Source organism: Nicotiana attenuata, unplaced genomic scaffold, assembly GCF_001879085.1.
Source record: "Nicotiana attenuata strain UT unplaced genomic scaffold, NIATTr2, whole genome shotgun sequence".
In the NCBI taxonomy this organism is placed as follows: domain Eukaryota; kingdom Viridiplantae; phylum Streptophyta; class Magnoliopsida; order Solanales; family Solanaceae; genus Nicotiana; species Nicotiana attenuata.
In genome coordinates, this window is record NW_017671568.1 from 221,701 (window position 1) to 239,214 (window position 17,514).

The 17,514-nt window shown below is 35.3% G+C and overlaps 1 protein-coding gene, 1 long non-coding RNA gene and 1 other non-coding gene across 3 annotated transcripts in view; 2 read left to right on the forward strand and 1 right to left on the reverse strand.

Annotated features, from left to right (window-relative positions):
- LOC109209037 (26S proteasome non-ATPase regulatory subunit 4 homolog) overlaps nucleotides 1-539 on the forward strand; it is an 8,010-nt gene extending 7,471 nt beyond the window's left edge. Inside the window, exon 11 of the mRNA XM_019372203.1 lies at nucleotides 157-539. The gene's annotated coding sequence lies outside the window, so the exon portion shown is untranslated. The remainder of the gene's footprint in view (nucleotides 1-156) is intronic.
- A 1,739-nt stretch (nucleotides 540-2,278) lies between these two features.
- Nucleotides 2,279-2,352, reverse strand: TRNAI-AAU. Its single transcript has one exon. It is a non-coding gene; the product is annotated as a tRNA-Ile (tRNA).
- Nucleotides 2,353-8,074: 5,722 nt separating this feature from the next.
- Nucleotides 8,075-10,988, forward strand: LOC109209038. The gene is made up of 3 exons (XR_002065302.1): nucleotides 8,075-8,360; nucleotides 9,103-9,205; nucleotides 9,884-10,988. It is a non-coding gene; the product is annotated as an uncharacterized LOC109209038 (long non-coding RNA).
- The last annotated feature ends 6,526 nt before the right edge of the window (nucleotides 10,989-17,514 follow it).

The following is a 17,514-nucleotide window of genomic DNA, read 5'->3' on the forward strand; positions in this document are numbered from 1 at the left end:
TCTTTTTCTTTCACATTCTGAGTTTTTCTGGTTTTATTGGCTGTTGCAAGTATAGATGTAAACTCCATGGGCTATCGGGCTTATCACCTATCTACCCCCCCCCCCCCCCCCCCAAATAATTGTGCTCATGTTGATGAGATTAATGTTTATTTGTAGGCCAAGAAGCTCAGATGGTAATCAAGATATGATGCAGATTGATGAAATTGATACTAGGAATGGGGCTTACAGTATTTTTTTTTGTGGAAAAGAACTTAAATACTTTGTTACCCTCGGCCTTGCTTCTCAATTTGAAGTATAGTTTTTTGAGAAAACGGCAAACGCGCGTCGTCCTACCTGTGTTTACTGTTTTCTCAATCCTGGAATGCAGGAAAGATGGTGCCTAATTAGCTCTACGTAGTCATCCACCCGAACTAAAGGAAAAAATGAGAAAAATAGAAGCTCCTATTGGATAATGTGTTGCATGATTTTGTGTTTGGCTCAGCTTTGGTGTCATTCTTTTGGTTGATTCACCAGAAGTATACATTTATAACTTGCTTGTATCTCCCTATACCATATGAGGAAAATCAGATGGGAAAGTTACTGGAAAAATGGTACTTATTCGTAAACTAAACAGTCATAATTTTAAGAGGTTATAAACTAGTTATGCTTATGTAAAGCCTGATTTAGTAAAGACGACCCCTTTTCAGTATATCATATACGCTAATTTGATTATAATACCTACCAGTCATCAGTGCAATTAGATTTCTATTCGCAATTTTTCCAACAAGTTTTCAAATCCTTAAGTTGAGGAGTAGTCTCCTCTGGAGTCCGGAGAGATTAGGATCCATATCCCGAGTAGCAAGTACATTGATTGAAATATTTCACCATTACAATAAGCAAATTATGATTGGTTTGATGAAAAATATACACATTCAAACTTGCATATAAAACTCATGCATATTCATTCATAGATATTAATCTTTTGCACGGTCAAATATGTACCTACTGACGTTATTCAGACACATTGAAAATGTGGAATTACAATCTTGATATAAAAAGACATACTAGTGAGAATGAGACCAAGCTTTTGGTAATGCCATGATAGCAATAGGAAGTACTAGCTCTTCACGCTTTATGAAAGTCCTCGAATGAGTATCTCACTGACTTCTAAAGGCGTTATTATGTACCTCTCATGGATTTAATTAATTACAATAGAATCGTTTGTTAAAGAATCTGAGCATCCAATTCAAAACTTAAGGTAATGGGTAGAGTGACCCACTTTTGGAGATCCTTGCTCAACCAACCAACAAGGGACACATGTATTTCCCTAACACCCTCCCGCATGTGTAACCGATTCTTGAAGGAGTAGGCCTCAAGCAAAGATTGTGGCTCGATAGGCTGAAACAAGAGAAAAAGCGCAAAGCGGCTCGATGCAGCACTTAGTCGAGAGAGAAGCCTAGCGGGATAAAGCATGACGAGAGTACATGGTTGTGCAAGCGAACTCACTAAAATTTGGCTCTGATACCATATGAAAGAATCTAAGCATCCAATCCAAAACTTAAGGCAACACGTGGAGTGACCCTTCTTTACTCTTACACAACTGATAAGGAACAAATGAATTTCACTAATACTCTTTACTTTTATTTATTTATTATTTCTCATTCATTTGCTAAAAACCTGCTGACCTCCATTTTAAAATAATGTAATAAATAATTTAGCGATCCTTCATCCCCCACACCTCCTTGAGAGAAAGAATGCTTCACATAGCTAAATTGAACTTTTCTAGTTAAGAGGCAACTCATAGCAATCGTGCCTCCCTATTGCCCTATAAAATATAATGCGTTGACTTGATCTTAGATATGTTATCTATGAATAACGCTATGTAAGAATTAAAAGCTTAAAATTTTATCGCTAATTGTATAAAGAAATATTTACATAATCAGGTCATGCTGATATTAAGTAACACTATTTAATAGTATTGATTAGTAATATAAAATAATTAATAAATATTTGCTATAACAGATTTAAATTAATTTGATGGCGTAAAAATTAATTATATTAGCAATGTATATAACTTAAATATGAGAATCAAAGATGTAGTAATTACTACGGTACATTTTGCAATTTTAATATGATCACTAAAATGATTATTAAATTGTGCATAGATCGTTTTCCATTGAGGGAATGTTCTGCAAAACATGTAAAGTGTATAGTTTGACGTAAGTAATATTGAAAGAGCAACTTCAATGGAACACATAAAAATGTTGTCATTCAAAAAACCACAAAAAATATTGTTGTTTGGCCCATGCAGGTATCGAACCTGTGACCTTCGCGTTATTAGCACGACGCTCTAACCAACTGAGCTAATGGGCCAGTTGTTTGTTTTATATTAGTTTTAATTATATTACCAATGAGCCATGAAAGATGATTACGAGGTAACAAAATTCTCTTTTCGTCATGTTCATTTAACAGTTCAATTTAGTTATCTCTTTTTTAGTCTTCTGATTACTACTTGCAACCTTTTGCTCTAAGTTTTTTTGAAGTTCTATATATCGTTTTCTGTAGACTCTTTCATTTTCTATTTATTTTATGGAACAACTTAATCCTTTCCCATAGACAAGTAACAATTCAAAAGTACATTTTTTAAGAGAACTGATCATAATCATCACTTTGGTATTGAGTTGTAATGATTGATTGATTAAGATTTGAGAGAAGAAACAATAATAGTGCGATTAATCAAGTGCTGGGTAATCGACTGATATGTAGTAGGCGTTTGGACATAAAAATTGTAATTTTTGAAAAAAAGTAGTATTTGGAGTTAACTTGAAAATTGAAATTTGGAATTATGTTAATGTTGCAGTTTTGTAAGTGGGGAAAACAAAAATCTGAATTTTTTGAAAAAGTGGTTTTGTTTTTGAAAAACTCATTTTCGAAAAAAATTCCAAAAACTCATTACATTTTGAAAAAATATTTTGGTAAAAAGGAAAAACAATTATGGACAAACGGGGCCGTAGATTATGCATCAGGAGTTTTACTTGTATGGCCAAAAAAATTTCACCTCCATAAAGAAAATTCAAACTGAACTCACTGAAAATTAAGATGAGAGAAATATAGAACAAATTTGAGATCCAATTTGAGATTTTTCTTGGAATGTTTTCATAAGGATTTGGAATGGAATTATATCGAGTCATACATAACAAAAGGTCCTCTGTTGGTTCAAATACTGTACTTATGATAAAGGAGGTAGTGGTGCAGAGACAACTAAGAAGTTTGCCTAGAAACAACCATTCTTGAAAAAAGAATGCGCAATAAGTGACTGATCGAGCGCTCTTACGCTAGAGATGAACGGGACTAAGCGATCTTCAAAAGCTATGAAATGTAAAAATACATTGGTAGGAATTAGGATATTGGACCACATGCTTCACTGAAATCTTTCACACAATTGCTTGGCAACAACAACACAACCCAGTGGAATCCCACTATTGGGATCTTTGTGATCCCGTGGTTTTTACCTTCGATTTGCAGGGTTTTCCACGTTAAAATTTGGTGTTCTTTATCTTCTTTATTTTCGGATTTGCCTCTTCCTCGACACAACAGTGGTATCAGAGCCTTGGTTATTTATCCGGGTTATTACGGAATGGAGGCGAATATGAGTAAGATGGTATGTTTAAATGAGAGAAATTATAATGTTTGGAGAAGCAAGATGAAAGACTTGTTGTTCGTGAAGAAGATGCATCTACCCGTTTTTTCAGCTCATAAACCCGAGAGTATATCCGATGAAGATTGGGATTTCGAGCACCAACAAGTATGTGGATATATACGGCAATGGGTTGAAGATAATGTTCACAACCATATTGTGAACGAGATACATGCGAGATCATTGTGGGAAAAGCTAGAGACTCTTTATGCTTCAAAAATCGATAACAACAAATTGTTTCTGCTAAAGCAATTGACGACCTTTAAATACAAGGAAGGCAGCCCTATCCTTTATCACATAAATGATTTTCAGGGCGTCCTTGATCAGCTATCTGGAATGGGGTTAATTTTGATGATGAGATACAAGAACTTTGGCTTCTTAATACTCTGCCAGACTCTTGGGAAACTCTTCGTGTTTCTTTGACAAATTCAGCTCCTGGAGGTAAGGTGACCATGGAATATGCCAAGAGTGGTGTGTTGAACGAGGAAGTAAGGAGAAAATCGCAGGGTTCATCCTCACAAGCAGATATCTTGGTTACAGAAGACCGGGGGAGAGATAGAACAAGAGGCTCAAGGAATAGAGGTAAAAGTAGAAGTAAGTCAAGGTCCAAATACTATAATGTTACATGCAACCACTGTGGCAAGAAAGGACACATCAAAAGGTTTTGCCGCAAGTTGAATCAAGACACTAGAGAAGGAAAGAAAGTTGAAAATAACGAGAACAACGTTGCTGCTATTGTTCCAAATGACCTTATTTTTGCTTATGATGAAAACGTCATCAATTTGGTATCCCATGAGACGAGCTGGATAGTAGATTCTGGAGCTACCTCACATGTCAAACCAAGAAAAGATTTTTTCTCATCTTATACTCATGTTGATTCTGGAGTGTTAAAGATGGGCAATGCTAGTGAAGTTAAGGTGTTTGGTGTTGACACAGTTTGTTTGAAAACTAATAATGGCTCAACGTTAGTTCTTCAAGATGTGAAGCATGCTCCAGACTTCCTTTCAATTTGATCTCCGCAGGAAGATTAGACGATGAAGGTTACCATAATGCTCTCTTTAACGACCAATGGAAGCTCACCAAGGGCTCGTTAGTAGTGGCTCGAGGAGTCAAGTCTGGTCAATTATATGTGACACAAGGCTCTATTCTTAATGACTCAATAAATCTGGTGGAAAGTGATAGTTTATCAGAATTGTGGCATCGAAGATTGAGTCATATGAGTGAGAGAGGGATTACGTGTTTGGCTAAGAAAAGTTTGCTTTCTGGAGTAAAACAAGCAAAGCTGCAAAGGTGCATACATTGTTTAGCTGGCAAACAGAAAAGGGTTTCCTTTCATAGCCATCCTCCCTCAAGAAAGCCCGATTTATTAGAGCTAGTACACTCTGATTTGTGTGGTCCTTTTAAAGTAAAGTCAAAAGGTGGTGCACTTTACTTTGTGACCTTCATTGATGATCATTCTCGTAAGCTCTGGGTGTATCCTTTGAAATCTAAAGATCAAGCACTTGGCGTGTTTAAGGAATTTCAGGCCTTAGCTGAGAGACAGACGGGGAAGAAATTAAAATGTATTCGCACTGACAATGGTGGTGAATATTGTGGTCCCTTTGATAACTACTGCAAGGAACAAGGAATTCGTCATCAGAAAACTCCGCCCAAGACGCCTCAATTGAACGGTTTGGCAGAGAGGATGAATAGAACTCTAGTTGAGAGAGTTAGATGCTTACTTTCAGAGGCTAAACTTCCAAATACATTTTGGGCGGAAGCACTTAACACTGTTGCCTATGTTATCAATTTGTCTCCTGCTGTTGCTTTGGATGGTGATGTCCCAGACAGAGTTTGGTTTGCCAAAGATGTTTCTTATGATCACCTGAGAGTTTTTGGGTGTAAAGCTTGTGTGCATATTCCTAAAGATGAGAGATCGAAACTGGATGTCAAAACTAAGCAGTGCATCTTTATCGATTATGGTCAAGATGAGTTTGGGTTTATGATCCAATTGATAATAAACTTATTAGAAGTCGTGATGCAATATTCTTTGAAGACCAAACTATTGAAGATATTGACAAAGCTGAGAAGATAGATTCTCAGAGTAATGAGAGCTTAGTTGATATTGATCCAGTTTCAATTGCTAAGGCACCTATTGCACATGAAGGAACCCAAGACAATGATGGAGATAGTGATCAAGATCAAAATGATCATCATGGTGTAGATGTTATGGATGCTCCAGTTGATGAAGTTGTGGTTGATCAGCAACCAATTCCTGCACAGGTAACTACTACGAATGCTCTTGAAACCTCTCTTAGAAGATCTACAAGGGAGAAACAAAATCCATGCGCTATCCTCCTGATGAGTATGTACTTTTGACTGACATGGGAGAACCTGAGAATTATGATGAAGCCATGCAAGATAATCACAAAGATCATTGGATCGAAGCGATGGAAGATGAGATGAAGTCACTCCATGAGAATGGCACATATGAGTTAGTGAAATTGCCGAAAGGTAAGAGACCTTTATCTAACAAATGGATATTCAGAATAAAGCAAGATAACCATACCTCTGCGCCTAGATACAAGGCGAGGTTAGTTGTTACAGGTTTTGGCCAGAAGAAGGGAGTTGACTTTGATGAAATTTTCTCCCCTATTGTGAAGATGTCTTCTATTCGTGTGGTTCTAGGCTTAGCCGCAAGTCTAGATTTAGAGGTTGAGCAGATGGATGTCAAGACTGTTTTTCTTCATAGTGATTTAAATGAGGAGATTTATATGGAGCAGCTTGAGGACTTCGTCGTTAAGCTTGCAGATAAGCATGTGTTTTGCAGAAAATTGGCAGGCATGAAGCCTGTCAATTGTTCCTATACTTGAAGACACATTTGGCCCCTTGGCTGGAGGAGGAGTTTGTTGGGCACATGCCCATGTTGTCCAGCCAAAGGCCCAATGGCCTAATCCTATTCTCTTTTGGTTTCCAATCCTATTTGGAATTGGATTCGGTTTATTCCTATTTTGAATGGGTTTTGGCTTTAAGAGAAAGCACCACTCATGATCTATAAATAGGACAACCTTGGAGAATTATTCAATGCTCATTGATACAAGTCTTTGAAAGTCTTAAGCACATAAGAGTGGGTTTTGAGAGAGCTTTCATCAAGAGAGAAGAGAGAAAAAAAAGTATTTGTTTTGCTGCAGATTTTTATTCCGACCAGCCAACTTCAAATCATGTTTTCTGATTCATTTACCGTTGGATCGGGCTGAAATTTTGACTGAGTGTTCGTAACATCTTGGTCATAGATTTGAACGGTGGAGATCGGATTTGGAGGCTCGTAGCATCTGATTTCGAGCCTCGAATAACAGCTTCGTTTTGTGGATTATACTCTTTCTTCAATTGATTAGTTGTTGCTCTTGTTGCTATTGTTGCTCCGTGTTTGGCCTTTGTTGTGTAGCCAATTTAGAGAACTTTTGTAACCCTTTTATTGTTATAGTGGAGCTTTTTGGATCTTTGTGATCCCGTGGTTTTTACCTTCGATTTGAAGGGTTTTCTACGTTAAAATTTGGTGTTCTTTATCTTCTTTATTTTCGGATTTGCCTCTTCCTCGACACAACAGATCTTACCCTTACCCTGTGGAGGTAGAGAGGCTGTTAGCGAAAGACCCTCGACTCGAGAGGAAGAATAGAAACAAGTAAATATCAACAACAATGCCAAGAAAATGATACCACAATGAATGAGCCGTAAAAACAGATGGAAGAAAGCAATAGCAATGGTAATAACAACAACCAGTAAAAACGCAAGGTACTAGAAAGCCGAAGCGAAAGATAGTATAAAAGTAACCCTAATATTCGCACTCTGATAATCAATGACAAGATATTAGCAGGCTAGCCCTAATGCTTGGCACTTTCTTAAATAGTATATGCAAGTTAATCTAAAAGTTTAGAAGTTCTCAAGATTAGGGGAATAATAGCTACTAAGTAATAGCACCACAAAGGAAACAAGAGGATGAAATAACAAAATCTCCTATAACACGATGACATAATTTCCCAATTGAAATTTACAATTTTCAGAGACTATTTTTATACTGCAACTTCAAATACTTTTTAAATTAAACTCAAATATTGTCCAAACAACAACTTATATCAAATAGAACATTTATGAAAAACTATAGAAACTAGGAAAGATGAGTTATGAAAAGTACAGAATCAGACAGGGGCAGAACAATAATGCAAATACTTTGGGGGGCCAGTCAGCATAAACGTAAAATTATCAGGACAAAATTATTAATACCACTATTACTTAGTTGAAATTAAGTAGAGACAACGGCTAGTAAATCAAACGGTAACCTTCAACGGTCGAATTATTCAAAAAATACTCTACCTAAAATCAGACCCTTTCTTCTTTTTTCCATCTTCAAATTCTCCCTCCAAATCTCCTTCCTTCCACATAATCTCTGCAAATTCGTCAGCAAATTTTCGGGTACTAATAGAACAACGAGAAACAAATTTATTCTATACTCGATAAGTACCAATAATACGAGCTGAAGATGGTGCAAGAAATGTGGAATGGGCCTCCTGGTTTCAGACCAACAAAATCGGCGCCATCTTCACCGGCTAAACCTCTTGGAATTTCAAAGATTCGTTCGGAATCCTTTCATATTATTCCCAAAGTACCTGTTGGTGACACCCCTTATGTCAGAGCCAAAAATGTCCAAGTAAGCTTCTTTTACAACCTTAGAAATTGTGAGAAAGAGTGAAAAAGTTTTATTTTTTCAACTACATTTGGTAATCAACTTCTAGTTGTAGCAATTCAATGGCGGATGTCAGAAAATCCAGGGTTTAAATTTAATGGGTTCAATGTTTATGTTGATTCCTTTCATCTTGTCATTAGCCAAGGGTCTATCGGAAACAATCTCTCTACCCCAGGGTAGGGTAGGGGGTAAGGTGTGCGTACGCATTAACCTTTCCAAACCCCACTTGTGGGACCTCACTATGTTTGTTGCTATTGTTGCGTTCAACGTTTATGTTCTCGCGGTTGAATCTATAACACTATTACAATTATGGGTTTGCAACTTAGTATATGTTGAAATTTAATGATATTCTACCTAGATATTTATGCTCCATATAATCGGTTTAGTTGCCAGACCCTATTTGTGCGACTACACTGGGTCTGTTGTTGTTGTATAATCGGTTTAGTTGAACTCGTTGGAATGACATTGCATTCACCGGATGTAGTAGTATTTGGGGTAGCGGGTGTAGCTGCAACTACTGTATTCGACTCGAATTGCATATATGATGGAGCAAATTTTGTTTTCAAGAATATATTTTTAGACTAACTTTGGTCCTATTGATGTAAAATCGTAGCGAGTGCAATAGCATTAGTCTTGAATTAATGTTTTCAGGACTAATGTAATTTTGTTTTCATTAATTGCTGAATTGTTGATATTCTTCTTATAGAGATGTGGGAGATTGGGTGATCAAACAACATTGTTGAGGCACAAGTTGTACTTGATTCAACAAGGCATGGCTTTCTGTGGAGCAAGAAGCAACTAGATTATTGGTAAGTGGTACTTCTTTGGTGACAATATTTGACTTGTCACCGAGTTTTATAAAGACTTTTGACGCGTACCAAGTACTCTTAGAACAGTTGCCGCCCATCGATATTTTTGGAGAGTCCGAGCAATATAGCTTAGAACTTTAAATGTGATAATTGTTACTACTATTCTTTTTAGAACGGTCTAAAAAAGAAAAAGTGTCATAGATAATGGTATGATACTTCTTTGATTTTACTTTATACGACAGTGTTTGACTTGTCACAGAGTAAGTTGGACTTTTGACACATACCAAAGTATTCTTAGAACCTTAATGTGAAAGGTGGTATTCCTATTCTTTTTAGAATGGTCTAGAGTTTAAGATAGACTTTCGACACGTACTAAAGTACTCTAAGAACCTTAAATGTGAAAGGTGTTACTCCTATTCTTTTTAGAACGGCTGTTCATACATTACTGGTAAATGATACTTCTTTGATTTTATTATATGACAGTGTTTGACTTGTCATGAGTTCAAGAATCACTTTTGACACATACCAAAGTACTCTTAAAACCTTAAATGTGAAAGGTGTTACTCCTATTCTTTCTGGAATGGTCTAAAAAGAAAAAGAAAGTGTGAGTCATAGCGACGAGAGTACAATTTTAATACTGTTGCATTTAACATCAAGAAGTTTTTTCTATCATTTCAGGGAAATTTAGGGTGGGCATTGATGCAACAAAACAACTACATTGAAGCTGAGGATGCTTATAGGAGAGCACTAGTGATTGCACCAGACAATAACAAGATGTGCAATTTAGGCATATGTTTGATGAAACAAGGAAGAGTTAATGAGGCAAAAGATACACTTAGGAGGGTGAAACCAGCAGTGGCAGACGGGCCGAGAGGCGTGGATTCGCACCTCAAGGCCTACGAGAGAGCACAACATATGCTCCGCGACCTCGAGTCAGTGCTATTGAATAATAAAGGTGGCACTATGCTTGAACAAAGCAAGCTTTTTGATGCATTCTTGGGCTCTTCTCTCAGCCTTGCAAAGAACATAACACATTTACAAACACCAACTCATCCAAATATGCTGATGAGAACATGAATTCTAACATTATACCAAACCACAAAGAGTATGCAACCAACAGTTTCACGCGAAAACTTATTAAACACGCGTGTTCCACCATTTTATACATCCAAGATTGTAAATGAGCCGGCGAGTACTGTGTTGCCAGAAAATCTTAAGAGAACAAGGTCAGGAAATGCAGCTCACCCCATGAGAATGACTAAAGAGTCCAAAGGGACAGTCATAGAACAAGAAAATATGACGCGAAAGAAAGCAGCCAATTTCGAAGGAGAAAATAGAGGATAGATGGGCAGTGTTGTTGCCAGATAGCAAGGATTTTGAGCAAGCGATAATTGCTGCTGCTTTGAGTTCAAGTGATGAAATATTGAAGCCAGAAGGAGGAGGAAGCAAAGATACTGGAATTCTTCCAAGGAAAATTGACAAAAGATTGAAAGTTTTCCGAGATATTACCTTATCTTTGAGTCCAAGAGCCTAACACTATTGACTTTTTAACTTCTTTTAATCTAATTTTCAACTGTTAAGTTATCATAATTCATTCTTAGGTTGGAGATAAACTTCTTCTCCTTTACTCCTGCATATCCTCAAGTAGGAGAATAGTATGCAGATTGCAAGAGATTTTTCAAATAAATATTTTCTGTTCTCTTTTAGGTTTCTGTTTTACTGAGGATAGTGTCTTGGGCTTTCCAAGCAAGAAATACAGAATGTTAACAATTAATATGAAGCAGATGACCCTCTTCTCTCTTATTATTTACATTCACCTCCATTGCCTTTTAAGTGTAAGTTGGCTCCCAAATAGTCTGATGTTATAATATTATGTTAAAATAGCACGGGCTAGCCAGATTTCGGACTGGTCATCCAAAAATAGCCAGCGTTTGTCAAGTCATTGAAAAATAGCCACTATTTTGTTGCAACAGAGACCGGTCCAGCATAATATACTGGAGTTCGGTGGACCTGTGTATGAACTTCCAGCATATTATGCTGGACCGGTATACTTCTATTATACTGGAATTCCGAATTTTGAACAGTGTTTTCGTGCAGATTTATCTTTACACGAAAAGTGGCTAAATTTCGATGACTTTTGAAACTGTGACTATTTTTGAATGACCACTTGTAAATCTGGCTATTTTTGAATTTCTCCCTAATATTATCCGTCTTTTAAGGTTTATTGTCAAACACTCCAGAGCAAAGACAATTTGTTTGAACTACCACTAGTCGCTTCATTTAATGTCTCACTAATGTATCGTGTCGTATTGTTATCGTTTGATGAATATAATGTTTGGATATATTATATCATTTGTCGTTGTTTAATGATATCACGCACCAGCAATATGAAGAATAAACTTGCAATATTATAAAGAAAAATTATAATATGGGGTAAAAATATAAAAAGGTAGAGTAAATGATAAAATAAAATTATTAAAAAATATGAAGGGTGAGATGAGAGAAAAAGACAAGGTAATGACGCGACCACACCAAATCGGTCGTTACATAAAGTGGCACATTTCGTCGTTACATTTAACGATACGATACAATAAAATTTAAGTAACAATCAAAACAAATATCGTATTTAAAGTAACAATGTGATACTATTGTAAATACAATAGGTAACAACCATTCAAACAAGCTATTAATGAACAACACTTCTTTTTCTTTCTAGATCTTTTATTAGGGACTACAATATATTACTTCCCAGTTCCCAGTGACAGAATTTTTCATGCACGTCATGTGACAGTAGTTGAAACATTACATTTTCACAAAATGAGTATCGTGAAAATGCAAATATTGAGATAAATGTGCAATAACAAATTAGACATATTAAATTTTGGCACATAAAGTATAAAATAAGAGAAATTAGCCTAAATTTTTTGTTTTCAAAATTTAGACTTAAAATTTCTGATTTAAAAAAAGAAAATATTCGAATCATTTCACCATTTTCCTTTATGTTGCTGCAGATAAATTTCATGATACTGCAATTCAATGATTTGGATTTCCCATGCACATCACATGACAATGATATTGCATCTCATTAACAACTACATGTACATGGACCAATAGGAATTACAATGGAATAGTAAGTACTTCTTCATCCTTAACCAGAGTTCACGGGTTCGAGCTCTAAGTATGAAGTCGTGCGACTTCATACTTAGAGAGCATTTACCCCCTAATGTGGGATTTTCCAATATGAATTCAAATTTATTCAGCCCCAATATAGATACCGGACCGCATGAGAAACCAAAAAAAATCACATGTACATGGGCCCAGGAATGCACAAGAATCTTGTCTACTTTGGGAGCCAAATGCCAATTCTGTCAATTTGCCACTAAGACATGATTTTTCCATTCTCATCAGCTTATATTAAATGACAAATTTTGCCAATTTGTCCTACTTAAATTTAACACAATTATGGGGACAATGAGCTAAGAGTGAGAGGATAATTAATGATCATAGGCTGTAATTGACCAGTGGATCCCACATAAATTCTTAGGTGACCCCACAGAAATTCTTTTCCTGAGGGGATAGATAGTAAATATTTACTCATCAATGATCTTGATAGTAGTTGACACACAGAAATGGAAATGCAATCTATAATATCTATAGATTTAGATGGTAGGACATCACATAGGAAGTAAATAGGGATGAAGACCTACCCTCTATTAAGGGTGGCAAGTGGGCTGGTCCGGAATCGGGACAGACCAGGGTTCAAACGGGCCAAACAGGCTAAGTGGGCCGGGATTGGTAAAGGTCGACCTGGGCCGATCTTGGGCCGGTTCCTACAAAAAGACTGTTTAGCCTGGGACCGGTAAGACCGTTTATTTAGGGACCGGACCAGCCCACATGCCACTTCTACCCTCAAAGAAGTTATGTATTCTCTTAATAAAAATGATGTTTGGGTTAATCTTAATTAAATCTGTCGAATATGTACTATCTCCACCATCATATGTATCGAGTAAGCAAAACAATCTACGTACAAACTCAGTTAATTTATTAACTTTACAAAGGAGATTATTAGTATATACTAAGGTATCCATATGTATCTTTGTTGATTATGAATATTGACTTGTCATTTTTAAGGATGACATGTGTTACCACAATGTTAAAATGGAGTACAAAATTTGGTGAATTACTCAAGCTTTTATGTATGAATAAATGTAAATTAACTATGAGATTGCCAATTTGTCCTACTTAAATTCAACACAGTTATGGAGAGAATGAGCTAAGAGTGAGAGAATAATTAATGATCATAGGCTGTAATTGACTAGTTTGACCCCACATAATTTTTAGGTGACCCCACAAAAATTCTTTTCCTGAGTTAGTAATAAATATTTACTCATTAATAATCTTGATACTTGACACACAGAAATGGAAATGCAATCTTTAATATTTATGATTTAGATGGTGGGACATCTCCTAGGAAGTAAATAGGGGTGAAGATAGAGGAGAACAGAGATTGTGTGGAAGAAACAATGAAAACCTACTTTAATAACAGTGGACGGGTGTTTATGATTCGGTTTGGGTCGAGTTTTCCCAAAAAAAAAGACCAAATCAAGTAAGTCAATTTTTTTAATATTGGAAATTAAGTCAGTGTTATGAACAATAAAAGAAGAAGAAGAATATTGCAGAGAAAAGTAGGGAGAGAGAATTCTTATTGATTTTTGGGATGAATTACAATGGAATAGAACCCTCTATTTATAGGGAGAGGGTGACTTGGCTACCAAGTAATAAACCCTAGAATCTCTCTAAATATAGACATTCACCATAAATACAATTCTATTTATACCACTCCCCCTTGAATGTCTATCAACAGATAATGTGCCTCGTTAAAACCTTAACTAAAATAAAACCCAGTAGGAAAAAATTCTAGAGAAGGAAAAATAGTACACATATCTAACAATACGTCTTTTGGTTGCCTCGTTAAAAACCTTATAAGGAAAACCCAGTGGGACAAAACCTTGTAAGGGAAAAAGAGTACAACGCGTATTAACTCCCCCTCATGAGAGCATCACTTCACATCCTTAAGCATTTGCATTCCAATCTTGTGCACCATCTTCAAAAGATCTTTGGTAGAGATTTGATGAACAAATCTGCCATATTAACTTGAATGAATATATTGCACTTTGAAATCACCATTCTTGATAGAGATGGATTGTCTTCATATGATCTTGTTGGAATCGTCAGTTCAATATCTTCACATAGAGGTGAAAACTCTTGCTATCATATTATCATGCATATAGTTATAGCAAGATACATTCGTGCACAAATTGCATTGAGGATGTAGTACTTCATGACCATGAATTCTATATTCTTTAAGCAATTTAAATCCTTCAGGGATTGTTAAGTCATATAAGCCAAATAAATAGACTTTAGATGCATATCAAGTTTTCATGTCATGCTAGACATATAAGATATCGAAAACTGATTGCACATACCATTGACTTATACTTTAAAGTGTTTGAACTACATGTTCAAAACTACATGGCTTTCATATGAAACCAATTCTATTTGAATTATTTCTTCAGACTTAAGATCCTCATATATATATTTAGCGCTATCATAGATGTCGTCGACAAACATTTTATATCAGTTTCAATATTTTTTCATAAAGACATAACATAAAGATCTCTTCATTCATATTTTCAGGTACCTGAATCTCTCTTGAGATTTTATGAAGTGTTATGTCATGTGATCTTCTAGATCACTTGCCTCCTTTATTATGATCATTTTGATCATTTGCTCATCTTCTTTATCAAGAAGTTTATTTGAAACCGATTTGTCTATATGCTTTAAGCGTACTATAGACTTTGTCCTTCTAGGACTTATTCTAATAGGAGCATTTGCAATGAGAATATAGTTACTTTCTTTGGGTCAGCAAATGCGTCTGGCATGCTTTGCAATAAATTGCACATGAATTATCCTTTTATGAACTTCAAGTTCATATTATTTTATTCGGGGATCTAGATGTATAAATGATAATTCATTCCATGTAACTTTTTCTCAACTGTTGTATCTTGTCTCCCCCTCATGTTAGAAAAACTAACTTGTTACCTCAACTTTGAGAATCCACCTTTGTGCGTTATGGTGTTAATCAAAATATACACCGCACATCGATAATAATAAGATGGAATTATCTGGTTCCTGACCCCGAACCACTTGTGAGGGGAGAATGTAATATACTTTCGTATATAACCTATATCAAACTGATATAGATAACTTTATTCTCATAAGCAATTGTTTAGCTATTAAGTAGAGGCACTTAATAAATCATTTTGCTAAACCAACTGTGATGTAAACCAACTTATCAAGATGAACTTCTTGAATAGAAAATCTGGAAATTATGCTCAAAATTAAATTATTGAGCAAGTTACCTCGCAAAACACCATGTTGCGGGTTATTAATAATCGCACATGTAACCATCTCATAGATGCATCTTATGTGGTATACATGGCTGGTGAATGGGCCCATATTCACCTTTGATATTTCCAGCATTCATGGGATTCAATCCCAATTTTAGTTGATCAATTAATTAATGAGAACAAGCAATATAAGAGAGTTCGTAAAGAACTTTCTAGTTCTTTAATATTTACCCATGTGAATTCTCTTTTATTTTTTGCACATCATACTTAAATTGATATGGGTAAACCAATTATGCTAACTGAATAAATTATCAATATTGATAAAGTTCAGGTTTACACCATGATGTGTGCAAGTATAAATAAACTCCAAGTTTATTATGATATGGGTTTTTATATCAATAAACTTCTCTTTATTGCGGCATTCTTTTGTTTGTGTAGTACAAACTGGAGAATAAAGCGGGTAACTTTTCACATACATATTATCCCGCTACAAGTTGTAGTAATAGAAGATATTAAATCTTTCCTTTATTTATAGTCTCAATATAATCAATCGCTTTCGCGTATACTTTGGAAACTGAATAAGTTTCTTTGAGACTTACTAAAACACAATACCTTATTGGTAATCAATTGTGTTTCTCCAAAATAGTATAATTGGCTCTTGCAGAGTTCTCAATTAATTTTGTAGTACCACATATTCATCAACATCCATATGGTGAATATCTCTTTTAAAGAGAAAGTTATACCATTATAGTTATGGTCAAAATTATATGCAAGATCTGTTTCTTGCATTACCGTTAATCACAATGCCAAAATATTTTGGCGTACAATAGGTACGTGACCAATGACCATTCATGCCATAATAATGACATTATTTTCTTATATCATCTCAAACCTCCTTTTAGAGGTGAGTGCGGTATATTCACTACCACTAGCACATTCATATTCTTTGAAGAATGAATATGTATTCATAAATCAGATGTTGTCGCATTCACATCATGAATAGACCATAATCATCTATATATGTTTTATAAAATCTCATGTCAAATCGATGATAAATATTTTTCACAGAGTGAAAGATTATTTTGAGAATCCTTATTATTCTCATTATCACAATGATGACGATTATAATTTCGTCCATTGCTACGTCCACATCGATTGATACATTCATCGTGATAATTTTGTCTTCTTTCAGACTTATCACATACTGCTATCACATTCTCTTAAGGGAATGAGAATGGAGCAAATTCAATGGGACGGGTTTCCACTTTTTGTGCCCATAATCATACATGAATTTGATCATGGCAAGACATAGAAATTTTACCACTTTGGGCGATTATAATTTCTTTCAAACTCCATTAGAGTTATTATCAAATTTTGTTGTCTTTGCTTGTATATAAAATCAAATTATAGAATTTCAAGAATTTAAAAGAGAAAAATAAAGTAAAATACTTACCTTAAATCCAGAATTTAATCATGAAGGAAGTTCATGGAACGATTGACAATCATTATGCTCAATCCCAAAGCTTCTACTCAACTGGTTAGAGTCTCGTGCTGATAACGTGTTATGAACAATAAAAGAAGAAGAAGAATATTGCAGAGAAAAGTAGGGAGAGAGAATTCTTATTGATTTTTGGGATGAATTACAATGGAATAGAACCCTCTATTTATAGGGAGAGGGTGACTTAGCCACCAAGTAATAAACCCTAGAATCTCTCTAAATATAGACATTCACCATAAATACAATTCTATTTATAACAGTCAGTTTTTTATCGATTCGGTTTTTGTCAGTTTTTCGATTTTTTCGGTTATTTATCAATTTTTTTCTTAAATATGAGATATACATTACCAAACACATATTCCGCCGACTACATTTTCAACGTAACACTATCAAATCAATTG